Here is a 26,454-nt window from a genome sequence, read left to right on the forward strand (position 1 = left end):
GTGCTGCCGAATACCAGTTGCTGAGGAACAGCAGCAGTAGGAGAGGGCTATTGTTTTCATAGTCTGCTTGAGGACTTTCCAGTTGCCCATTGCAGGAAACAGGATATTAGACTAGATGGACCTATGGTCTGATCAATCAGGGCTGTTCCTATATTCTGAAATACAGCTAGTCCAAAACTAGTCCTTTTAACTTTCCTTTACTTCATAAGTGATTAATAATCCCTGGGAGGAAGGAACTAAGAGGCAGAGCTAAACCCCAAAGACAACCTGCTTTCAATGTAGCTAAGGCAAAGTTCTGTTTTTGACAAAAGGAAATAATAGGTGTGGCCACCCTGATTTCCACCCCATTCCTTTTCTAAGGTATTTCCTTGCTCCCAGTTCCATGTTTTATCACAGCAGACTACAGGAATCTGTCACAAAAGAAGCTAAGCGGCCAGGAGACAGAAACGCTTGTGCAGAATACGATATTTTGGCCCATACCACATGTCATGCAGGGATGAAAAAAGCTACAGTTTCTTAACTTCCCCTCTCCACCATAGCTTTCTGAAGGTGCAGGAGCCCGGTCTTCTACTGAATCTGGACAGGCACGACTCCTGTGTCTAGCAGGTGAAGTGGGCTATATATATAAATAGCCTTTTTCACATGCTCAGGACAAGGGATTGCTCAGAGTCCTGACATATAAGGGCCAATGCTGGGTTGGAACCATCACTTGAAAAAAACAGGACCAGGTGGGGGGACAGCAGCAAAACTGCAATGAAATCTTGCAAAGGGCATTCCCACTAGAACTACCTAGTCCATGCTCCCATTTCTGGAGTTAGAATCATTTATGGCGCCTAGAATTAGTACATGTCATTCTTCAGCTGCTGTCAGGGTTTATTTTAGCTCACCAGTGATACAAGTTTTGGATCCCCCTTTAACCAATGCTTCAATCTAATAAGCACTGGGCAGGTTTGAGAAATGTTAACATAATCTCCAGTGGAGTCCAGCAGCCTTCATTTAAATTTCCCACGATGTCTCTAATGTAGCACTGCTCTGAGGCATTGTGATAAATTTAAATGGCAGTTCCATTGGAGCCCTGCTTCTGCCAGCTGCAGCAACAACTACTGTAAGCACCTGCAGCCTGACTGACACAGGAGGGGAGGTCTATCAGAGGGCAGTATGCAAAGAGTCCCCTCAAGCCTGGACCTGACACTGTGAAATGGGTTCAGCTGTTGCAATAATTCCATGTCTGTGTAGCTTGTAGGCATCATATATTGATCTAGAACATCCCTCCTAATCAGATCTTGCTGGATAGTGTTTGCCTTAAACTTTGCCAGAGAAATTAATTGCTTTAAATAAAATCCTGCTTCTTAGCATCTTAAAATAGACATGATGTGTATGAAATGTCATTTGGCTTCTTTTCACCCCACAAACTGTTTTATTATTCAGACTGTGAGTCCCTTGGAGCAGTATTAGCTACTCCAAGCTCACAGGGCAGAGGGATATAAATTTTAAGTACTGTTAATTCTGATTAAATGATGCCCAAATAACTTACAACATAAGGTGCCTCAAGCATCAGAAAAATTAGGGTGGCAAAAAAGAAAATTAATTACCCCAAAAAAGAGAGACAAAAGAGGACATGCATATAGAACAGGGATGGTACTACAACTCCCATCATTCCTGACCATTGGCCATGCTGGCAGGAGCTGGAGTCCAACAACATCTGAAGGGCCACCGCACTACTTAATACAATGCAACATGCCTAACAATGGTTTGAATTATTGCACAAGTACATGCCAGCAATGACTCATACAAACAGTTCTGGTTCACAGATTGCTGCTAATTACAACTCCCAGAATCAAATTGTATGCATGTACAAAGACTTTCTAAAGGCCTAATCCTGTAAGGAAGTGACACATACCATGTAAAAAAGTGTCACAGTGCATCCCATTTATATTGCATACCTTATTACAGACAATTCTTTATATCTAACAGAAGTGGCTAAATGTCTGTCTGCAGAACAATGGTAAGGTTCCATGGCAAGGGACCCTAATGAGAAAAGGGAGTTCAAGATGGGTGGGAGTTTCTAAAACAGGAAATTCTAAAGGCACAATGGCAAACAATTCCATCAAGGAAAAAAGGGGGAAGACAGCAGAAGAAGCCAATGTGGCTTCACAGAAAGCTTAGAGATGACCTGAAAACAAAAAAGGACACATACAAGATATAGGCCAGACCACAACAGAAGAGTACTGACATGTACCATGGAATTGCAGGGATGGCATCAGGACAGCTAAAGCTGAGGTTAGTGAGAGATACAAAAAGCAACAACAACAAAACTTTCTTTAGGTACATCCATAGAAAAGAAATGGTGGTACCACTACTCAATAAGGATGGCAAAATGACAATAGATGACAAAAAAGGCAGAAATGTTCAATTCCTACTTTGGCTCAGTCTTCTCCCCAAAGGGGGTCTATGATCCTCCTGGGAAACATGAAGTTGACGGGGCAGAACTGCAGCTTGAGACTGACAGACAAATGGTCCAGGAATACCTAATCACTTTGAACGAGTTCAAATCTCCAGGGCTCAACTGGCTGAAGAACTCTCAGAACCACTGTCTATTATCTTTGCAAAATCGTGGAGGATGGGTGAAGTGCTGGATGGCTGGAAGACAAAAAGGGCAAAAAGGAGGAACTTGGGAACTACAAACTAGTCAGTCTGACATATGTCAGCCTGCAAGCACCTAGAAAACAATGCAGTGATTACTAGAAGCTAACATGAATTTGTCAAGAACAAATCCTGCCAGAGTAATTGTTATGCCACAGGGTAGCTAAGCCTGGGCCAGAGTTACATGTGATACTAGCAAGGCAAATAAAGACATCAGCTTGATAAAGTTAACAAGACATTTATAAAAAGACAGGATTAGGAAACAGCAGAAATTTTTCTGCCTGTTGTAGCAACTGTAATGTGCTGTGCTATGTGCTGCATGATTTTTAATTGTATTATTGCTTCTTTTATTTCTTATATTGTATTTTATTGTATCAACTTGCATTCCACAGAATTCAAATTGCAATACTGTAAAATATAATAAAAAACAATTAAATACAATTAAAAATCACTATGAATATTGAATGGGAACCTCTGGCCAAGACGGTTCTGCTGCAAGTTAGTTAGGCTCCCTTCCCTACTCCCACCCCACATTCCTTACCTCCCTTCAGACTGTATCTTTGTGTTTATACTCAGATTAGTTCCAGCAGAGGTTCATCACATGTATATCTCCCTTCATCAAATGTGCACCTCTAAGAAATCTGCCAGGACTCAGTCCACCCTTGTCTGGTTGTTTGTGGGTAAAAAGAGGAATCTTATTATCTAAGGCCCAGTGTTGGAACCCCAAGAATTCCTAAGAAAGTGGTCAAGCAACTCCCACTATCATAGTGCTGAGGAGACTATTCTGATTTACTGCAACCCTCTGACAAAAAAGTTTATTCCTCTTCCTCCCACCTCAGAGTAGATGGCTGTGGTCATACTAGTCACCTGAAAAGTGTGTTTTGAAGCAACTCTGCTCTCTGCTTGCCACACCTCCCTTCCCTATTGCTGACTTCAGACCTTAAAGGACCACCCACAGCAAAGTGTTGGGCCAATTACTGTCTCTGCCTGAGCCTGCAGCAAAACAATTCCATTGGCCACACCTGGAAGACAAACGGGTTGATCTACCAATCAGTTGTGAAATCTGCCTGAAGCGGAATTGGGGGGGAAAATGTACTCAAGGTGATCTGACCAGGATTTTAGAGTAAAAAGGGGCAAAGTCTGACTAGCATCATATGCCAGTTTCCAGAAAAGAGAGGTGGAGACGCAGTGGAACTGGCACAACAGTAAGCGTGTCTCTACCCAATAATATACACCCTCCCCCCTTTCTTTCCTCTTTAGCTCTTGTATAGGTACCACTATTTTTAACAACTTATGTTTGCAATCTATAACTTCCTTCTGTAACCTAATTTCTCTAGTTTCTACCACCAAAAGTTGCCAGTGCAGCCTGAATCATCCTTTTTACTCTGCAACAACCTGCACATTAATCCATCTTTGTGTTTTGCTATAAATTGAGTCTTTTATTCTAAGCTTTTGTTTCTGTTACGAATTCCCCCGGTATGCCTATACCCTTGTATAAGTCTACTTTGCCCCTTAACATGCCATGACTCTCTGAGCTAAAGGCCCAACATGTGCTTCTTCTGTACATGGAGGTTTCCCAAACTTGTGTAAACGAGGACAGGCAACAACTGCCCAAGCCCACATCTTTCCATTCCCTCTGCTCCCTAGATGTTCCAGATGATGCTCTCCAATCTTCCTATCCCTCATGTGCCTCTAAGGGCAGCGGTTAGGAGCACTCTGGCATCTAAGTGGCACACGCCTTTAGCTGTCTCAGGGCCTGTTCACATGGTGACTTACCGTGAGATTGATACTACTTGCATCCCCGTTTAATTCGCATGGCTCACATGATGTTGCAGGCAAGCTAGTTTTTCCCTTTAAATCCACATTAAACCAATCCAGGGAGAATGCGAAAAGTGAAGGAAAAACTGTCTCCGCTTTGCAGTGTTACTGCATGTAGGCACTTTGCTTCAACGTTTTTTGCTGGGCAGGTGGATCCTCGCTTTTAGATACTCCCCTTTCTCCGCCCACTAAACTCTCCATGAATTTCATTTTGTTCCCAGCTGCTTAACCAGCCACTTCTGCCTCCCTCTCCTACATCAGAGTTTCCTATAGCCTTCCTTTCTTCCCCCCCCCCCGCTCTAATCAGTTTCGTGTCAATTGCACCAGATGCTCTGGGCTTCCAGGTGTGCAACTGACAAGAACAATGAAACTGATAAAGAAAACCATCTCTCTCTCTCTCTCTCCCCCCTCCCAGTCAGTATCCTATCAATTGCATCCCCAAGCTCTGGGCTTCAGCAGGGACAAGCATGTAATTGACAAGAAACAATGAAACTGACAATGAAATACCATCTCCCCCTCTAGTCTGTATCCGGTCAATTGCACCCATAGGCTGTGGGGCTTCAGCAGGGAGAAGCGTGCAATTGACAAGAAACACTGACAAAAAAATGTTGGCAGCGTTGTATCGATTGCGTGTGCCCAGCGGTATACAGCAAGTTGAAAGGATACCCACACACAGGCCGTTAATTGTTAAGAGTCTTTTACTGACAGGATTTCGTAAAGGAACGGTTACAAGACAGATACGAATACTTTCCTTTACTCTCCTAACACCCCCACACCTTGTAGTTTCTCTTTCAAGGCTTTATAGACTGGGTTGCTCTGTGCCAGCTGCAGCCTCTGCTGTGAGCTGTCCTTGAGCTGCTGCACACCTTAACCCTTTACTTGTCTTTCATTTCTGGCTTTCTGGAAAACTAGACAGATAGACTCCTCAGCAGCCTACAAAAAACCCTTCCCCTTCTCCATTAGCAATAGCTATACACTGGAGGGACTAAACATGTACATTTAGGGGCGGGGGCACAAAACAGCAACACCAATCCTTCCCAGAGGAATGCTGACAAGTGTGAACAGAAAACAGTAGATTTGAAGGTAGTAAATGTGAACCTTGCAAATCTATCCCAATGGCAAAAGCTGTGTCTTTACTACGTCTTTTGGCTCCTGTGTGAAAGCAGCCAAACCACAAGTGGAGACTTGAAGTTCAGTATGGACAAAGGAAAAGTTCTTGAGTCTCAGCGGAGGTGGCCACAAGGGCAGAAGGATAGGTAAGAGTAGTTTGCAAATGTGCCCAAGGACCAAAAACATTTGATGAGCCCTGAATTACAAGGCAGGAAAAGGAGTTTTGTAAGATATATCATCTCTGCAATTTTCTGTTCTTCCTCTGGGGCACGAGTACCCATCCATTCACAAGTACAGAATCTGCATGCTGAAAAAGTCTGTGGCAAAAATCTCTTTTCTTGCCCCTCCATTTCAGTTGGGTAGCCTGGCATACGGCATACACCAGCTGGAATCCACAAACCTAGGATGGATTCTGTCTGAGAGGGGCATGGCCCTATCCTCTGCCCAGAGGGTGTCTAACATCCTCTCCCGCCTCCCAAGGGCTTAATCTCCTGTTTACACAGGAGGAGAGCAAAAGATAGCTCAGATAGTTGAGCTAAAGAGCTGCTTTTTATTTGCCCCAAATCCTGCTTTGTCCATTTGTTCTATTTCTTTACATTATATAATTAGACAGTCAGGTCTGTGTGCATGGTTGCCAAACTCTCAGGGTATTCAGATACTGCCATGTGCCTAGGTCGTTTGGGGTTCATGTTACAGTATGTTTCAGAGTTGTTAAAGGAGCAGCTTGTTGCTAGGCTCTCCAGGGGAGATGGGAGAACATGGGCTGATTTTACTCTGTGGGTAAATTGTACAAGGAATCTGGCCGGAAAGTGCATGGCATTTCTAGTATTTTTCTTGGGCACCCCAGTATTTCTTTCTATCTGAGGGGCTGCGAGTTGAGAAGGAAGCGGTGGCAGCAATTACCAGAAGATTAAAACACAACTGGCCTACTATGTTTTCTGAAAAAGTCTGTGCTTTTTCTTAAGGTTTTTTCAGTTAAAAAAGAAATTCCTTATCAGCATATTTAATTATGTAGCCAAATTATATTTTAAGCTTGCACATACACAGACAGTACCTAACATGGCAGTATGCAGCAAGAAACTTGTTTCTCTCTGAAAGTGGGATGCTGGGCTTCTGGCCAAAATACATATACATATATATAATTCTTCACTGCCTATAGTAAAACTGAAAATCACTGGCAACGCACCTCTTAAAATCAATGGGATTTAAACATTTTCCACAAACCCAGAATATAATTTACTGAATAAGGGTTTTTTTTAATGATTCAGAAGGATGAACCAACTACAGCTGAGAATAAGTATATGATATCTCCAAATTAATTTTATTCACAGTATAGCACATGGAACCTACAAAATTTCACAGAAAATATTTATTCTAAATGCACCAGATTGGCTTGCAAACTGTGGAGTTATTCTCCAAGCCAAGACCCTGGAGAGCCTATAGAATTATTTACCCAATTGGTACCACTCCCACTTGGGAGAATCCCTAATAAGGACTTCCCACCAAGCTACTGTGAGCTTTTTTACTGTATTAATAGGAAGATAGGAAGATTAATAAGAAGGATAATGCTCTCATACCATCTCAGGACTCTACCAGGGCTGATGGGAGTTGTAGTTTAAATTCATTCTTATTTGTTGCTTCTCCCCACTCATGGTTGATGTCCAGGAACATGCTTGTGACTGAAATGCCTCTGGGATGTGATGTTCCTACATCAAGATCAGTGCAGTAGGTTTGGCAGGCCAGTGAGCTTGCAAAACTTACGCTGCAATCCTTTATGTGTATTTTTCAATAAATGCCAGAGTTTTCTTGCCCCAGTTCAGTTGTGAACCTGGGACATACTGCATGCAAAGCAGATGCTCAACCACTGACCCATTATTATGTGCAGGTGTATATGAAGCTGGCCCAGACTGAAATCTTAGCACTCTGGGAATAGGTAGCTTCAAGTTTCACCTATATGTTGGAGCTGTTGAAGTATCTTTATGGATATAAAAAAGACAACAGACTCTTCATGGGGGCATTGTGGTTACTTTCCAATGAGCTAGAGTCTTGAAAAATACTCCAATAGACCCTAATTGCTAGAAAAACTCTAAATAGGTCATTTATACATTTCCCCCCAAAAAACAAGGGGTGTGAAGTGTAGCCCAAAAATGGACAAAGGACTCTCACAGTAGCTAGAAAGCTGAGGTTTGGTACAATGCATAGTCTGGTACCAATTAGCAGTAGAAGTCTATAAAGCAGGGGCATTTCTAAATCTCTTCCTCAAAACAAAGAACAAGAGGTTGATGCACCAAATTTAAGATACTTGCAGCCCACTAAAAAAAGCTGAATGTGGTCATATTCAATCTACCCTGCTTATTTTGGAAAAGTCTAAAGTATGTATCTCCCTCAAAATGAAAAGGATAAACTAAACTTGAATATATATGGTACTTCCAAATTTCACTCAGCTGCTATTCCATACACATGTAACACATGCCACACATGATCACCAAACAGTCTGAAAATGGAACATTTTAGAAACATCATAGTCAAAAGTTGAGGCATGATTTTTTCCCCCCTCATAATGTAGCCAGCATTCTAGAACAGACCAAGCCAAGGTACACCTGGGATAGAATCAGAGCTTGGAAAAGTTACTTTTTTTAAACTGCAACTCCCATCAGCCCCAGCCAGCATGGCCACTGGAAAACAAATCCATAGTGACTAACCTTTAAATATCCCCCACCCTTGTTAGGACCAAAAGGTGGGGCATAAAACTTTTGAACAAAATACAATTGCAAAATCACTATTGTCTCTCACAACTACCTCATTTATTTATTTAGGTGACACTTGTACTGTTCTTTGTTTATATGTTCGTCTTTCACCTTCTTTTAAAACAACAAATGTTCCAAGAACAATAATAAAAGTGGTCTGGGATTGGGGGGTGTTGATAGTGATACTAGCAGTAGCCAGTTGGTGACTTCCCCAGCAAGCTTTTCCCTGGTTCAAAATGAACTGCCTTGCATATGCGCAGAACCATTTTTGGTGAAGACATTTCCAAACCAACCCCACAACTCTAAAAATATTACATGTGTTTCTACCTTTGTGGATGCACTGGAAGCATCAGCCAATGTGAAGCTAAGATAAGACTCAAACGCACAGCCTTGAATCTAATGATCTAGCTACTGGGTCTAACGTGGCACCTCTTTAATTCTATCAAGGATTTGCCCTTCTTGGTACTTCATTCTCTTGTCCAAATGAAACTCTGTAAGAAACCATTTGGAAAACATTCGTATCTACATGGACTTTTAATTTCAGGGTTGGGGGGAAAAAGCCATACAGCTGAGAAAAAAGACTCCCTGCTGAGAAATGAACATAACTCATTTGTCTATTCTTCCTTGAGGTTTCTCATCCCCCCCCCATGTTATTTGTTTATCCAAGCACATGGCACCACTAAGCAACAAACTGAGAAAATTTTCATCTGATCTTGCAACCATAGTGTGGTTTGTTCTGTCTCAAATTTAATTGGCAACATCTACAGTTTTGTTCTGCACCAAAACTAATTTATCTAGAAAATCAGAAAGAACCACACCCAATTATTTGGACTCCATAGCACTGGGAAAGTGGAAGCTTATAGTGTTATTTAAAAGTAAAAAGTCAAATGCTTCCTTTTAAATATGACTTGCATTAGATCTTTGTGTGTCAGACAGACCTGGGAGAATTCCTACTCACCCATTAATTTACCTGGTTGACCTTAGGCTAGTTGCTATCAGGCTGTAAACACACTAGTCGCCATATCAAAGCATTTCCATTAGCAACACCTGGAGGTCAAATGGGTTTATCTGCCGATTAGTTGCAAAATCTCTTAGAAGCAAACTAAAAAAAACATGCACTCAAGTGACTCCTACCAGATTTTGCAAGGAAAAGGAGTGGGGTTTGAGTAGCATCCTGTGGCCCAGTTTTCAGAAGAGAGAGGTAGAGACGTACTGGAACCGGCATAACAGTGAGTATATTTCTGCCTCACCGCCTAACCTACCTCACAAGGTTGCTGTGAGGATCACTGCAGTCTCTGAGGGGGCCATGGCATAATGCCCTCCTTCCTACATTACCCTCCTACAGTGGCAGGCAGCACTATCATCAGCACTACAATCTGCACTAGGCTGCTGGGTCTGTGCACCACCCACCATGTTGATTTACAGATTGCCCTGGAGCAATGCTACCTCAGGGGTACTGTGGTTGATTAAAATGTTGAGCAGCTCCCAGGCCCAGTTGTCCAGCATGGAGGGCCAGTGTAGGAGCACTTGGACATCAACAGCTGTTCAAGGATAGGGGGTGCTGATGCCAGTCCTGATGGTTGGGAGAAGAACCATGTTGATACCCTGAGCTAATTGGAAGAAGGGTGGCATATAAATGTAATAAATACCCCCATCAAATGCAAGGAAAAAGGATTACTTATGCAGTTGTGTAATTCTTCAGTTATGAAAATATTTGGGATTGTTTTGTATTACAAACTCTGGATAAGGCACGAAAAGCATCAGTATATATTTCTCCAGCAATTCCAGATGAGAATCCCTAATGAATAAACATCCAAGGATCTACATTGAGGTCTACCTGTGGAGTAGTTCCAGATTAGGGTGCCCACAGGCAATTCTTGGCTGCTTGAAGGAAAACTATTTTGATGTGCTTAGCCAGTGCTCATCAGACCCTCCATAAGACAATAATAATGACTGTTGCAAAGGGCCTTTGCAAGTACAGTAGGGCCCCACTCATATGGTGGGTTATGTTCCAGACCCTCGCTGAAAAGCGAAAACTGCTGAAAAGCAGAACTCATTGAATAGAATGGTGCGCGATGCACCAAAACCGCCGTAAAAGTGGAACAAGCGCCGTATGAGTAGGGCTTTAGTCTAACTGTGTCTAATTGAGACCGCTGCATTAGCGAAGCACCGTAAAGCAGGGCCCTACTGTATATCCCACAAACATTAAATATTCAGATAACTGGGTAGTTATTTTTAAAAGCTAGTCCAGGCGTCTTAAAGTCAGCTGAGAGATTCCTCATCTTCTGGCAATGTCTCATGTACAGACGGCATGTGCTTCACTCACACAGCGTGCATGCACACATTTTGGAACAGTCACTTTCATTCCGCCTCTCAATAAATACTTCTTTAAATGCACACAAATGGCTTATTCTGTGAAATGGCATATGGTGAAATCTCACAGCTGAATACTTGAAGGCAGGAAACAACCTAACTATTTAGACAACCAGAGCTTCATATTTAAAAAAGAGTGCTGTTTATAAAGGTTTATGCTGTCACGGGTCTGCATGTCAAGGACTTGATCCATAGCCTGTTGGGGAACCTAGGAAGTTGCCTTATACAGAGTGAGACCTTTGGCCCATCTAGCTCAGTATTGTCTACACTGTCTGGCAGCAGCTCTCCAGCATCCCAGACAGGGGTCTCTCCAAGCCCATCCCGGAGATGCCAGTGAGTGCACCTGCAACCTCCTGAATACAAAGCAGATGCTCTACCACTAAACTATGTTTTTTTCCCAGGGCATGGCAGAACTCCTTTCAGATACAGAATGGAACAGAGGAGTATAATGCTGGATCCTAGAACTGGAAAACAGTAGGAGCCTCTACATTGATAAGATGTGATATAATACTAGGAGCCTGGGTTTCTGCCACTGCCTGATCAACAACACAGGAACTTCTTATTTGTTGCACTCTCGCCCTCAATCTCATAAGAAGGGCCTGCTAAAACAGGTCAATGGCCCATCTAGTCCAGCATCCTGTTTTCGCAGTGCCTAATCAGATGCCCATGGGAAGCCCACAGTCAGAACCTGAACACAACACTATTCTCCCCTCCTGCAGTTTCCAGCAACTGGTATGGAGAAGCATACTGCCTCAAACAGTGGAGGAAGAACATTGCCATCATATTTAGTAGCCACTGATAGCCTTAATCCGCCATGAATTTATCTAAACCTCTTTAAAACCATCCAAGTTGGCAGCCATCACTCAGGATGGGGGACACATATCTGGATGCAAGAACAACTGTCCAGGGCCCCAGCAATATGTAAGGATTTCAATGAAGGTCTTGCAGCACTTGGGGGTGGGGGGGAGAGAAGTGTCAGAAACTTAAATACTGTAGAACAGGTACTCAAAAACTGCATTATAGTTAGATTTGTTATGTGAAATCTCTGCATCTTTCCCTGCCCTGTCTCTCATCAGAACTGCCTTCACATCTTTTCCTGCTTCTCACAGCTGATAGTTCCTTAATCTGGGCTGCCATATTTTGCAACAATAGTGAATATGCATTCACATTAGCATTAACATAAGGAGACATGGCAAACTGACTGAAACAGCTCAAGTCTCTCAAGGTATAATTAACACAATGCACAGCCATTATCAACAATGCAGAACTTACTCTTGTCCTGGCTCAGTGGACAAAGACATCCAAGGCAGCAATAAATGTACATGGACCAACAAGACCCCTCCGAAAACCAACAGTGAAATGAAATTTGTGTCACTTACATGGATCAGCACAAAAGTTGTATGTACTGTGACAACTGCAAAAGGCAAGCCCGTAGGGGGGAAAAACACTGGGAAAAAGCTCGCACCTCTGCTAGCAATTATCCAAGGAAGATCAACCACAGAGTCTTACACTGATCTTAAACTGGGCAGGGCCCAAAGGAGCAGACCAACCTGGTGAGTTACACTAGAGTCACAACCAAAATTTTATTTTGCCTTTTTAAATTGAAAGAGAAGTGGAAAAGGAGCGACATGCAGAAAGATGGAGGGGAAGAAGAGAAATGAAGAGAAAGTGAGGGGGAAGAGAATCACAGAGAGAGGGTACTATATAGTTAAAATATAATAAAAGTAGGTTTGGTGTAGCAAGTTGAGAGTAAAAGGTGGGTCTTGGATCTGAAAACACTGAAGACTACAAGATAATATCATTTAAAGGAAGAATCTGAACAGTTGCAGGCTTCTTACAGATCTTAAAAAAAAAATTCTGGCAACATTTATGTAGGGGAACAAAAATCCTCTAATTTATATTTACATTCTTAAGTATTACATTCTTTAGGCAGAAATGGTACTATTATTAGCCTGGACAAGATGCATTAGGGATGCATGCTGCCAACTGAGTTGTTATGCCAAATGGAGCTTTGGGTCATATTGGCTAAAAATTATAATCAGTAAGAAGATTTGTATATGTGGCCTCATTAAGAACATAAGAACATAAGAAGAGCCTGCTGGATCAGGCCAGTGGCCCATCTAGTCCAGCATCCTGTTCTCACAGTGGCCAACCAGGTGCCTGGGGGAAACCCGCAAGCAGGACCCGAGTGCAAGAACACTCTCCCCTCCTGAGGCTTCTGGCAACTGGTTTTCAGAAGCATGCTGCCTCTGACTAGGGTGGCAGAGCACAGCCATCATGGCTAGTAGCCATTGATAGCCCTGTCCTCCATGAATTTGTCTAATCTTCTTTTAAAGCCATCCAAGCTGGTGGCCATTACTGCATCTTGTGGGAGCAAATTCCATAGTTTAACTATGTGCTGAGTAAAGAAGTACTTCCTTTTGTCTGTCCTGAATCTTCCAACATTCAGCTTCTTTGAATGTCCACGAGTTCTAGTATTATGAGAGAGGGAGAAGAACTTTTCTCTATCCACTTTCTCAATGCCATGCATAATTTTATACACTTCTATCATGTCTCCTCTGACCCGCCTTTTCTCTAAACTAAAAAGCCCCAAATGCTGCAACCTTTCCTCGTAAGGGAGTCGCTCCATCCCCTTGATCATTCTGGTTGCCCTCTTCTGAGCCTTTTCCAACTCTATAATATCCTTTTTGAGATGAGGCGACCAGAACTGTACACAGTATTCCAAATGCGGCCGCACCATAGATTTATACAACGGCATTATGGTATCGGCTGTTTTATTTTCAATACCTTTCCTAATTATTGCTAGCATGGAATTTGCCTTTTTCACAGCTGCCGCACACTGGGTCGACATTTTCATCGTGCTGTCCACTACAACCCCGAGGTCTCTCTCCTGGTCGGTCACCTCCAGTTCAGACCTCATGAGCGTATATGTGAAATTAAGATTTTTTGCTCCAATATGCATAATTTTACACTTGTTTATACTGAATTGCATTTGCCATTTTTCTGCCCATTCACTCAGTTTGGAGAGGTCTTTTTGGAGCTCTTCGCAATCCCTTTTTGTTTTAACAACCCTGAACAATTTAGTGTCGTCAGCAAACTTGGCCACTTCACTGCTCACTCCTCATTCTAGGTCATTAATGAACAAGTTGAAAAGTACAGGTCCCAATACCGATCCTTGAGGGACTCCACTTTCTACAGCCCTCCATTGGGAGAACTGTCCGTTTATTCCTACTCTCTGCTTTCTGCTTCTTAACCAATTCCTTATCCACAAGAGGACCTCTCCTCTTATTCCATGACTGCTAAGCTTCCTCAGAAGTCTTTGGTGAGGGACCTTGTGAAACGCTTTTTGAAAGTCTAAGTACACTATGTCCACTGGATCACCTCTATCTATATGCTTGTTGACACTCTCAAAGAATTCTAATAGGTTACTGAGACAGGACTTTCCCTTGCAGAAGCCATGCTGGCTCTGCTTCAGCAAGGCTTGTTCTTCTATGTGCTTAGTTAATCTAGCTTTAATAAGACTTTCTACCAGTTTTCCAGGGACAGAAGTTAAGCTAACTGGCCTGTAATTTCCAGGATCCCCTCTGGATCCCTTTTTGAAGATTGGCGTTACATTTGCCACTTTCCAGTCCTCAGGCACGGAGGAGGACCCAAGGGACAAGTTACATATTTTAGTTAGCAGATCAGCAATTTCACCTTTGAGTTCTTTGAGAACTCTCGGGTGGATGCCATCCGGGCCCGGTGATTTGTCAGTTTTTATATTGTCCATTAAGCTTAGAACTTCCTCTCTCGTTACCACTATTTGTCTCAGTTCCTCAGAATCCCTTCCTGCAAATGTTAGTTCAGGTTCAGGGATCTGCCCTATATCTTCCACTGTGAAGACAGATGCAAAGAATTCATTTAGCTTCTCTGCAATCTCCTTATCGTTCTTTAGGACACCTTTGACTCCCTTATCATCCAAGGGTCCAATTGTCTCCCTAGATGGTCTCCTGCTTTGAATATATTTATAGAATTTTTTGTTGTTGGTTTTTATGTTCTTAGCAATGTGCTCCTCAAATTCTTTTTTAGCATCCCTTATTGTCTTCTTGCATTTCTTTTGCCAGAGTTTGTGTTCCTTTTTATTTTCTTCATTCGGACAAGACTTCCATTTTCTGAAGGAAGACTTTTTGCCTCTAAGAGCTTCCTTGACTTTGCTCGTTAACCATGCTGGCATCTTCTTGGCCCTGGCGGTACCTTTTCTGATCTGCGGTATGCACTCCAGTTGAGCTTCTAATATAGCGTTTTTAAACAACTTCCAAGCATTTTCGAGTGATGTGACCCTCTGGACTTTGTTTTTCAGCTTTCTTTTTACCAATCCCCTCATTTTTGTGAAGTTTCCTCTTTTGAAGTCAAATGTGACCGTGTTGGATTTTCTTGGCAATTGGCCAGTTACATGTATGTTTAATTTAATAGCACTGTGGTCACTGCTCCCAATCGGTTCAACAACACTTACATCTCGCACCAGGTCCCGGTCCCCACTGAGGATTAAGTCCAGGGTTGCCGTCCCTCTGGTCGGTTCCATGACCAACTGGTCTAGGGAATAGTCATTTAGAATATCTAGAAACTTTGCTTCTTTGTCATGACTGAAACACATATGCGGCCAGTCTATGTCCGGGTAGTTGAAGTCACCCATTACTACCACCTTTCCTAGTTTGGATGCTTCCTCAATTTCATATCTCATCTCAAGGTCTCCCTGAGCATTTTGATCAGGGGGATGATAGATCGTTCCCAGTATTAAGTCCCTCCTGGGGCATGGTATCACCACCCACAACGATTCTGTGGAGGAGTTCATTCCTTACTGGATCCTGCTAACTAGCATGTATTAGGTGGACAAAGGTAATGTCCATTGGCTTTCATGCACCCATATGATCCTGGTTTTTGGGGGGCACGCTTTTGCACATCACAGAATAGCACTCTGGAAGATCTCCTGAGCTGAGAAGGCTCCAGCATAAAAGGAGATGTGAAAAGCTCCTATGTATGTACAGTAGACCACATGCAGCCCTTTGAATTCTTGCCAAATTCTTTTGGCTAAGTTAACAAACCAGAATATCAAACCAAGATCTGATCCTGACTTGCTTTCAGTAATTATAGAATGATCTTCTTGACAAGGTACACCTGGCGCCAACACTGTTATCTTTTCAGTGCCAGATCAAGACTTTCCTCTTCTCCCAGGCATTTTAGCATGTGTTTTTAAATTGCTTTTAAAAATGTGTTTTTAAATTTGTATATTTGTTTTTAATGTTTTTAATTGTTGTAAACTGCCCAGAGAGCTTTGGCTATGGGTCAGTATACAAATGCAATCAATCAATCAATCAATCAATCAATAATAGTTAAAACAAACTACAGATCCCCATGTTTGGACAACAAGGAAACTGCAGTTAGTTCTGAGGCATAAGCTTTCAACCTCTCTGAAGGGAGGGGGGGGAGGTTCCAAAACCGATAAAAAAACCTTGTCCCCGTGCTAAACTATGATTTATTGTTACGTGTGAATCCAGCCTTGCTGTCTTTCACTGCTCAAATAATTCAGACAAGAGGACCTACAGACTTTCATATTATGTGGGCACTGTTGATTTGTGATTGCACAAAACCATGAAAAAGATATCTTGATGTCACTAGGAGGCATAATTCATAACATACGTTTCCTTTTAGTCAAAGCGATAACCAAAGTTTTACTGATACAAACTATGATCTAGTTCACACTTAACAATGAGCCAAACCATAGCTTAGCACAATCAAGCAAGCATGCTAGTTCCAGAGTGAAGATCACAACTGCTGGGCTCTTCATGAGTCCTGCTGCCACTGCACTAACTGGGTTTGGCTTAGCATTACAACTGAACCCAGACTCAAGCTTTGATTCCCCCATATCTTCACTCTGGGAACCAGCTCATTTGTACTAAAGCCATGGGTCACTATTTAATGTTAAAGTGCAATTATTTTCCAAATCAAATGGTCTTGTAACAAAGAAACAACAGGTGGGTATCCACACTTTGGTGTCTGAAAAACTAGGTTCTACAGCGTTTCCCTCTTCATTTCCAATCAAATCAATCTAAGATTGTTGAGGAATTCCTGGCAATATAAAGTGAAGGACAGGGAATCATTAGATTTAATCTAGTTTTGCAACCTATTAGTATTTTGAAGTAGTCGGATTTTTTGTGAGAAAGGTTGGACATCATGTTAAAAAAACCAAGTCGTTTCAGGATTATGAAAAACACTAGAAAAACACTGCAATGTAAACTAAAATGAGCTCCCAACCCTCTGACTTTATTCAGAATCAAATGGTTTCCAAAGATACAGGAAACCATTTGTTTGTTCCATTGACTAAAAAAACTATCATGCAACAAGATTTTACCACATTACATTGAAACATGGGAGCAGATAAACATTTGTCTTCTTGCTTAAATGAGATTAACAGTACAGTTGTACACATGTCCATCCAGTCCAGATGCAATTCCCACTGAGTTCAACAGGGCTTTCTCCTAGGTAACTGGTCATAGGACTACAACCTTAGGCAACTGTATGTTCTTCATGGTCCACTGACGTTTGCAAATCACACTACATGTTGGAAACTAAGTAGAACTAGCTTTCCAAATAGAATTCGATACATACCTACACGTACACACTTTAGTCTCCATAGCTGATGCTCACTGGATAAGCTACAATAATAGTGATTTTAACTTTCTGATTCCTAACATCAGAAGGTTAGAACAAAAATAACAAAATATTTTTGTCCTAAAATTGCAGTTACAATCTGTTTACTCAAGGGGAAGGAGACAAGAGTGCTCCCATTACCAGTGTCCAGTTTTAGCAGAACACTGAGACTGGGTAGAAGTCAGTATGGCTGTAGATCATAGGAATGGAAGTCACAATTTCAGTGTCCACTGGTTAGCCTCAACATCCAGGAAGAGGTGAGGTGAAGGAAAACATTAATAAAATACATGCCTCAAACATATGAAGATGGAAATGAAGACTTTAAAAATCCAAACTGGACACAATTTTTACATCAACAATATCAGCTAACACTTCCAATCAGTCAATTCACATGGCCCTTGGGAATGTGCCTACAGGCTCATATTTTCAATTTGGATTAATATTCTGGGTCACACTAGAGCAGCCTTTCCCAACCAGTGTGCCTCCAGATGTTGTTGGACCACAACTCCCATCTTTCCTGACCATTGGCAATGCTGGCTGAGGCTGATGGGAGTTGTGGTCCAACAACATCTGGAGGCACACTGGTTGGGAAAGGCTGGACTAGAGTCTAATGTGTTCCTGTAAAGCAATAATCCAACAGTTCTATCACAGGCATAAAACATTATTCAGAACATCAACATGCAGCACCACCATTGTTTGCAAATGCACATTGAAATCACAGTTGGCATCCACAAAATCACATCCAGAGGGCTGCTTGCCTCTGGCCCTCTAGAATCCAAACAGTCAAAATATATTTTCCTTGAAAGAAAATGTCAAAAGGAAGAAAACATTGAAAGCATTGCCTACATTCCAAAGGCCCAGGTAAGCTGACCTTTGACTCCTACATCTATCAATGAAAGACAAAATTACTGGATTTTAAAAATGTGTTTATTAAGTTTCTTTATACTACAAGAGATTTTTGTTAAGATTCAATTTAATAATACCACGTATAGGCGTACTAATTCTCTGCTTTCACAAAGTGGATTTCTTGCCAATTATTATTTGCATTACAGTTAAATATATCATTTTCCTGCAACATGTACTTGTGTCACAAGCTATATTTATGAACCAAACCCCACTGTCAAACAACACATAAACCTTCTCCTATTAGCAATATCACCTCAGCCACCCACAGCCCATCCCCAATCGTTTATGGAAAGGTTTTGTGAGTCAACAGCACAAGGTCCACAAATTTTGGCTTTACTTAGAAGCCAGCCATTATTTTGGTCACTGGTCACTATTGCACATACTACAGAGAGTCACTCTGCTTCAAAGCTCAGTACAATACTGGAGACCCCTTTTCAGAGTTGGAGGAAAAAGGTGTATTTAACAAGGCGTGCTAAGAAAGGAGGCCCTCACCAGAAGGCCAAGAGCATTGCAACAAGATTTGCAGAGATCTGATTTAACAGGTTATTCTTGGTACACTGTCTTTGAGAGAAAGCATATTGAACATTTGCCTTCTTTTAAAATATAGTTTGCAAGAGAGGTCTGTATCTCACCTCCTGAAGACTATCACTGTTTCGCTGTTGGAATATCACTGAGAGCTCCTTAACTGTAATGACATCTGCATTTCATCAAGAACTGATACATCAGATAACCACTAGACTAGAAAATCTAGTGAGCAGTTATAAATTGCTGGGGACCTTTTGTTGACAAGTAACATTTAAAAAGTTAAAATTAATCACCCCAAGGCAACAAGCATTAAAACAATGCTGAATTTAAATTAGCTAGTTTTATCCTTATGCATAGGAGGATAAATCCTCTAACCTAGTGGATAAATTATTTTTATCCTACTGGACTGAAAGAGCAGGATAGAGAGTTCTTTTTCAAAAGTTGCCCTTCACTGGAGCATGGGACGTTCATAACGTAGCATGTGTTGTAATCAAACCCAAGGGACATAATACATTTAAATATCAAAAGAAATTGGTGTTCAGCAAAATGCTAAAGATAACACCAAGAGAGTGTCTGATGCAAGTATTCCCACTCAGGAGCCCTTGAAATAACCTGTATTTCACCTCATTTTTCCATGAGCCGATCTGAAGGCTAAAATGAATTCATGACTCATATGTTTCCAAGGATTTCTTTTCTTCAGGGTTTCAGACAGGGGATCCTACATAACATTAAAACCCTATGCCAGGAACAGGGAGACTATTTTGGTTTGGGCGCCACATTATTTGGTGGGGAACCCTCTGAGGCCACCTGCCAGGGGTGGGTGAGGCCAAATTCACACATACATACACACACACTTTCATATACTCACCTCTATTTGTTTACATCCATACATCCATTACCCATTCACATCTATAGACCCATCATACATCAGCTCTTGTAGCCACACCCTACTCTGACAAACAAAACTCTCTCCACACTGCACAGTGAGATTGTGACATACACCTGTGAGGGAGTTGTTGATGCCAATTCTATAATTTGTACAAACACCCTTTTCCCTGTTTCCCCTAGCAAATGCCCTGCAATATTCAGTCCGGAACTTGTCAATGGCCTAGGCCTAGAAACTGTGTTTGCTGCTGCGGAGGCAGCAGGGCCAAGCATTGGCTCCCCTTTCTCATCACACAGCAACAAAATGCAGCTAGCACATGATGCATAAAGAGACTGAATCAAACTGGAACTTCAAAGAGCTTCAGAAGGGCCTCCAATGCTTCCCAAGTGATACAGAAGGCGACTTAGGAGGAGCAGAGAAAACAGAGAGTATCACCAAAGAACGGTGGAGGATCCCTATAGAAGGGAGCATGGTCTGCCAGGACAGGCTAGTGGGCTGATCAAAAAAGCTTTGTGGGCCAGATGCAGCCTGCTGGATGACCAGCCTTGCTCTATGTTTTTCATGATACAAGCTACAATCCTGGACCAAACTAAGGCCCATCAAGTTCAGTATCCTGTCCAGATGTATCCAGAACCTTCCAAGCAGCCCTCAATTGTTTGGCACCAAGGCATATCATATTCAGAAGGATCCTGACTCTGAACATCTAGGTTCCATTTAGCTATATAGCCATTAATACACCCATCCTCCATAAATCTATGTAATCCTTTCAAAGCTTTGTAAACTGCTTTCATCAACACATCTTGTTAGCGAATTCATTAAGGTAATAAATGAAGAAATAAGTGGATATTGTCAGCAGTAGCTGGTGTGGTAGGGCAGAGTCACTAAGCCACCCTCCCAATCCCAGTATCACTACAGTTCATCTGAACAGGGCTGGGGCAAAGTCAGGGCTGCAGACATATCAATGGAGGCCATCTGGTGCTTCTGACAGTGCATGTGCATAGCCCTGACCTTGCCCCCCTGTCCAAGTAAGCCACAGCAATGCTGGTGTTCGTATTATGGCTCTGCCCTTCCATACCAGATGCCTAGTGAATATTGCTCTTCATCAGGGGTATATTTTTACACACATTTGAAGTTAATCATGGTGATCTGAACTCTCAAACATTTAGCCCTGGTGAAAACTGAGCACTCAAAACGTGGGATTTTATCAAGCTTGACAATAAACACCTTTGTATTGCAATCATTTTCTTCTTTATGAGTAGTGCTTATCACATTTAAAAAAAGAAATGGAGACACTCTGTGCCCTTAAACTCAATCACAACTGCTCAAGGGAAGAAAAGGGCCATAGCTCAGTGGTAGAGCACCTACTTTACCTGCAAAAGGTCCCAGGTTCAATCCGGGGCATCTCCAGGTAGGGCTGAAAAACTCCTGCCTGAGTAGAGGCACTACCAGTCAGATGGACCAAATATCTGACTTTGGGTATAATGCAGCCTCCTACAATTCTATGGAAAGTCTATTTGCTAAAAAAACTAACTGCCAGAAATATATGAAATAAAAAATCTCCAGCACATTGGGGTTCCAGCAACAGCTTGTACTGCAGCATACGGTATTTCCTGAACAACAGGAAGTCTCACAAGGTGCTTACAGATGCCACAAAATCAGCCCAAATTAACTACATATGTAGTCACCTTGTCAGTTTTATGACAGCCAAAATAATTTGCTTCTTAATAAATACGGAGCAGCTACTGAACAACCCTTTCAGGGTAAAAGGATAAAATTGCCAAACTGATCAACCCAGCAGAGAAATATTAGAAGCTGCTTTTCTTAAATAAATACAAATTAATACCCAATGAGGTGTGGGTAACGCAACTGCCAAGGACTGCTGCAACCACCCACAATATTGCAGTTGCCTTCCTTTAAAAAAAACACCATAAATTTAACATAGAAAGTCTAAGTTTTCACAGGGAACAGCTGCTTCAGTTCCATTCCAAGGGGCTTCATGAAACACTCTGCACGTGCAGCAGTGCTTCTGAATTCCCTTGTATAAATAAGCCCTCCCTTGACATTTGGGGGAACTTCAGGGTCACTCCTAAAACTAGCATAAGGAGTGGCTGTCAGAAAAAAAGAGTGAGAAACTATGATGTGTATGTACAAGCTCCACATGTATGGGACTATGTCCAGAAAAGCAGGGTATCTTTCCACTAACAGAATGGAATCTGTCAAATGAATGGGGAGGAAGGCTATTTTTGGCAATTCCCCCTCCTTGCTGCAGCATCCTGTACCCCCTGCCTAGGTTCTTCAGGAATCCTTTGAGAGGAAAATGGATCACCTACAGAAAAAGATAGTAAGAAGTCTACTTAAGTATTGCCTAAAGATCAATACCTCAATATGCATTCCATCTAAAACAGGGGTCATCAATGCAGCACTAGGGTGCCAGGGTGCCCACCAGTACCTTCTATGGTGCCTCTGAAAAGTTACAATAACTATCCCCTCAAAAATCCACAGTGTATGACAGACTGTTGGCTCTTCCTGTTCTGTTTTTGTTTGCACTGTCTTAGCCTCTTCAATACTGAACACATTCCCTCAAACATACCCATATTTCACTGGGATGCCAGGACTGGAGATGCACCCTCCCTTTTGTTCTGAACAGAGGGAAGGAGCAAAGTGTGAGGTGTAGTGGTGGCAGATATAGGTGCCTTTTTCCCTACTGATGGGGGAGGGGCTGATGGAGGGCACACCTGCACAATTTGTGGTCCGGTCTTTTTCTGCTCTTTGCAATGCAACAGCAATTTTGTGTTATATCACTGTCCCATCCAGAGCCGAAAGAATGAGGCTGGAGTGTGTGTGCAAGTAAATCTTGTTTTATTAGAGTAATGGATACATCAAAGGCATTGCGCTTCATAGGAAACCCTACGCTAACTCACTAGAGTCCCTAACTATACTCTAGACATGCTCTGCAGCGTGTGAAGGAAGTTGACCCAACGACCCCCCACTGGGAGCGGCAGGCTTATATAGGAAATGTTTTCGAACGTAATCTCTGACTCCTTCGTAATTCCTGTCTTTGCCCTGTCCGTTTCACGCGGCGACGGGAAGGAGGAGACAGGGGACGCGCATCCAACAGCTCATCTGAAGACACCTGCTCCCGAGCAACGGGCTCGAGGTCAGGGGGCGGTGCCACACTGGAATCCTCCTGGGAAATGCTTGGTAAAGGAGGAGCTGGCACTGACTCTGAAGCTTCCCCCCACAAGTCCTCTGCATCAACTGGGGGCGGTGCGCTCGGCTCCTCGGAAAGGGCGTTACTCGTGGGAACTGGCTGGAGAGCAGGCTGCCCCCCTTCCGCACAATCCTGCTCAGACACAACAATCCCCAACTCTGCTTCTTCTGGCTGTGGAGGTGCCTGAAACTCATGCCTCCCCCCTTCCTGTCCCTTCTGAGTTGGCTGCAGCGCAACAATCACACCATCATGGTAATCTTTTGCCACGCCCTCCCCATGGCAGCCATTTTGTGACTGGTGCCTATGAAACTCTATCAAAATTCCAGATGTGCCTACTGGCCCAATAAAGTTGGCAACTCATGATCTAAGAAGTTTGTGCCACTGTTTTTAATGGGAACAGCTGAGCAGAGAGAAGTTGCATGGGCTACCATGTGTTTGTATGTAATCTTTTTTTAAAAAAAATCAGCCCAATAACCAATTGACTCATTAGCCCAGTTCAGATGTCATGGCCAAACCATGGGTTGGCTGTCAGAACTGCACCTCAGTCTTTCACACTACCTCTTTCTCCGTCCCATCTCATTCCAAATACCCTCCCTCACTTCCTGATTCACAATAATATGCATGTTTACCATTACATACATAAAAAGCAAACTATGCTTACCATTACTGAAAATCAGTTTGCCTCCACACCAGAATTGGAGTGCAAAGTTTGTACTGAGTTTACAATTCTAGTTCACAGTCAATTTATGGTTTGTGGTAATGCTTAGCATAGTTTGCCTGATTTAGATGTAACAAGCCATCCATAGTTATTACAAACTTGGAAGTGAAAGAGAAAATCAAAGCGTGAGAGCCAAGGTACATCTCTGATGGTCAAACCGTGACTCATCCACGACATAACCAGAATATTGCTAACAAGGCATCAATATTTAGTATTCTTACAGCAGAAAACATCATATAACTGAATATTTTATCTTTAGTATAATGCAGTAGGCGGTTTGGATATACAGAAGACTTAGCTGCAGTAGAAAGCTGGTATAGCACAGTGGGGAGGACAGCATGGCTGGGAGTCCAGAGTCTGTGAGTTCAAATCCCTGCTCGTGTCTCCTGGGTGTCAAGGGCCAGCTAAAGATCACCCCCACAGGGAGTGGCTCAGGGGTTATGTGCCCTGCCACCTGTGCAGCCGTGGGCAAGCTGCAGAGTCCCAAGGAGCCCAGTTGCCCCCCAGCTGGCAGCTGTGGACAAGGAAGGGGCTGGCTTGTGCAGCTATGGCAAGCTGAACAGACCCTAACCAGCTGGGGAGGACTAGCCTCAAAGGGAGGCAATGGTAAGCCCCCTCTGAATACCGCTTACCATGAAATCCCTATTCGTAGGGTCACTATAAGTCGGGATCGACTTGAAGGAAGTACATTTACATTTTTACCTGTCTCAACTGCAAGCGATTTTCTTCTGACATTTCCCTTTTTTTCTTCATTTACTGAAACAGAAATCATCTCCAGTATCTTATATCTTAAGCTTCAGCTTTACTGCAATTGTCATCAGTACTTCTCAAATGTTATTAATGAGTCGCACTACTATAATCTTCTCTATTCAGGACCTACCTGCAAGCCTGATTCCTGGTACTAAAACCACACATCCATGAGATCTTTGAGTTCTGCTGTCTCCAACACATTGTGCAAACAGCTTGGCAGCCCAGCAACATATCTGTATGTTAACAGTAGTCAAGGAAGCTCATGTGTCTATGGCATTTGGATCTAGATTACAATTCTACGTATCTGAAAATGCTAATAACCTTTTGGAAAATTAGTCTTGCCTGTGATTCACCCGAGACAGCTATCTGTGCCTTGTAATATCAATATATGCTGGAAATGATTTTTTTTTCCTAGAAAAATATAGATGTTTAAGGAAGTTTACAAAACATGCTTCAGTCATGGGAGTGGCGTCTATCTTCAGATACCGAAACAAATATTTGATAAGAACCTTTTCTAGTGCCACAATACATTCCCATCAGTTCTCATTTAAATGAACAAGCATTTATTCAATCCTCAACTCTTGTATCCTAGAATAATAAAAGCAATTTCAGAGCACACAATATGATGACAGAGCAAATTATTACAATTAATACAGAGGACTACAGAAGGGACTAAAGTCATTCATTTACATTCCAAAGCAAGAGAAATAAGCATCTGATTCAATACACAAGAAAAAAATATTATTTTTCCCTCCTATTTGATCATTTGCAAAACTGAAAATTACTGACCTCAGTAACACCACCTTTTACAACAAGTATTAGAGCACTCACTGTCTCCTCAACCATTGTTATTTTAATATGAATATACTTATACTAATTCTAGCAACAGTCCACATCTAAGATGAATCACATAAAAGTATGTATTGTTTGGATTATTTTCCTGGCAATTAAATTTAGATCAATACTCTCCAAGGGAAAACAAATTTCATGCACATGTTCTGCCTTTTCCTAATAAACCACACAAACAAGATGCTTCCTGCAAATGTGGATAAAAGGGAGTTTGCAAGTTATTTTGGTAACGATCACTTATGCTTTACAATGCCAGACAAGAGTTAACTGTCCTTAGCTTGCATACCACACATCAACAGGCTTGCTTTTCTACCAGCACAAAAACAACCTTGATGTCTATTTCAAAGTTTGTGAGACTTGATCAAAAGGTGCTAAAAATACCAATGACAAAGCCCCATTTCAGGTTTTTGGTAAAAAAATATTGCTGTGTGTATCACAGAAAAGCAATCATTGTACCTCATCGTAACTGTGCTGCACTAAAATATACACAACTTAAATAACCAATCTTGTTCTTTGCAGACTTTCATCAAATTTAAACACAGAAATTAACAAAGCTCTTGCTAACCTTTAGATGGCAAAGTCCATAGGCCAGAGGTGTGCTTCAGGTTTCCCTGGGAAAGAGCTGGAACAAAAAAAGGATTCTGAGTCTTCGTTTCAATTTTTCTGGCTTTCTTTTTCAAAATGTGTAAAAGACTGATGCATAGAAGGTTTTGTGGTGGGCGGTGGGCTTTTTGGTGGGGAGTAAAGAAGAGGGTGATTTCAACCCACACTTGGCGTGGGAAGAGTTTTAATGGCTCTAGCTGGTAATATGGTTTTCCTGCTACAGTGTCTGCACTACTGCAGCTCTGTGTGGGCGTAAAGAAATGACACGACTAGGTTTCAAACCATTACAGCAACATTTGCAAACAGATAAAAAAACAAAACCATCAGGTACAAATGAAAAGAATCCTTTTTTTTTTTACTTTAAAAATACAGTACAACTAATATCCTTTCAATCAATCTGAAGTCTCCTTCTGGTCCTGTAAAACACAAGTAGCAGCTGATATATATGGGAATAGCCTTGGCAACTTCCATGCAATAAATGTTTTATGGATTACTTCTGTGAGCACTTTATAAGGGGCTTCAATATGGCATTTAAATCACTTGTAACCTTTAGGCTCTCTAATAATCACAATCATCCTATAGTCTCATTCCAATTCAATTCTCCAAGTGTCACCGCTTATATCGCCAA

General features: G+C 42.1%; 1 protein-coding gene across 4 annotated transcripts in view; it reads right to left on the reverse strand.

Moving 5' to 3' along the window:
• The window catches only part of ZNF831 (zinc finger protein 831), a 100,157-nt gene that overhangs the window by 42,747 nt on the left and 30,956 nt on the right, over positions 1-26,454 (reverse strand). Inside the window, exon 2 of one of the 4 annotated variants that reach the window (XM_061631120.1) lies at positions 25,789-25,845. The exons of 1 other annotated variant lie outside the window; for it this stretch is intronic. The gene's annotated coding sequence lies outside the window, so the exon portion shown is untranslated. Of the gene's footprint in view, positions 1-24,504; positions 24,567-25,788; positions 25,983-26,454 lie in introns of those variants that run through there. 2 more of the 4 variants (XM_061631121.1, XM_061631122.1) reach the window with 2 other exon arrangements.

The sequence above is a fragment of the Rhineura floridana genome, chromosome 6 (assembly GCF_030035675.1).
Source record: "Rhineura floridana isolate rRhiFlo1 chromosome 6, rRhiFlo1.hap2, whole genome shotgun sequence".
In the NCBI taxonomy this organism is placed as follows: Eukaryota; Metazoa; Chordata; class Lepidosauria; order Squamata; family Rhineuridae; genus Rhineura; species Rhineura floridana.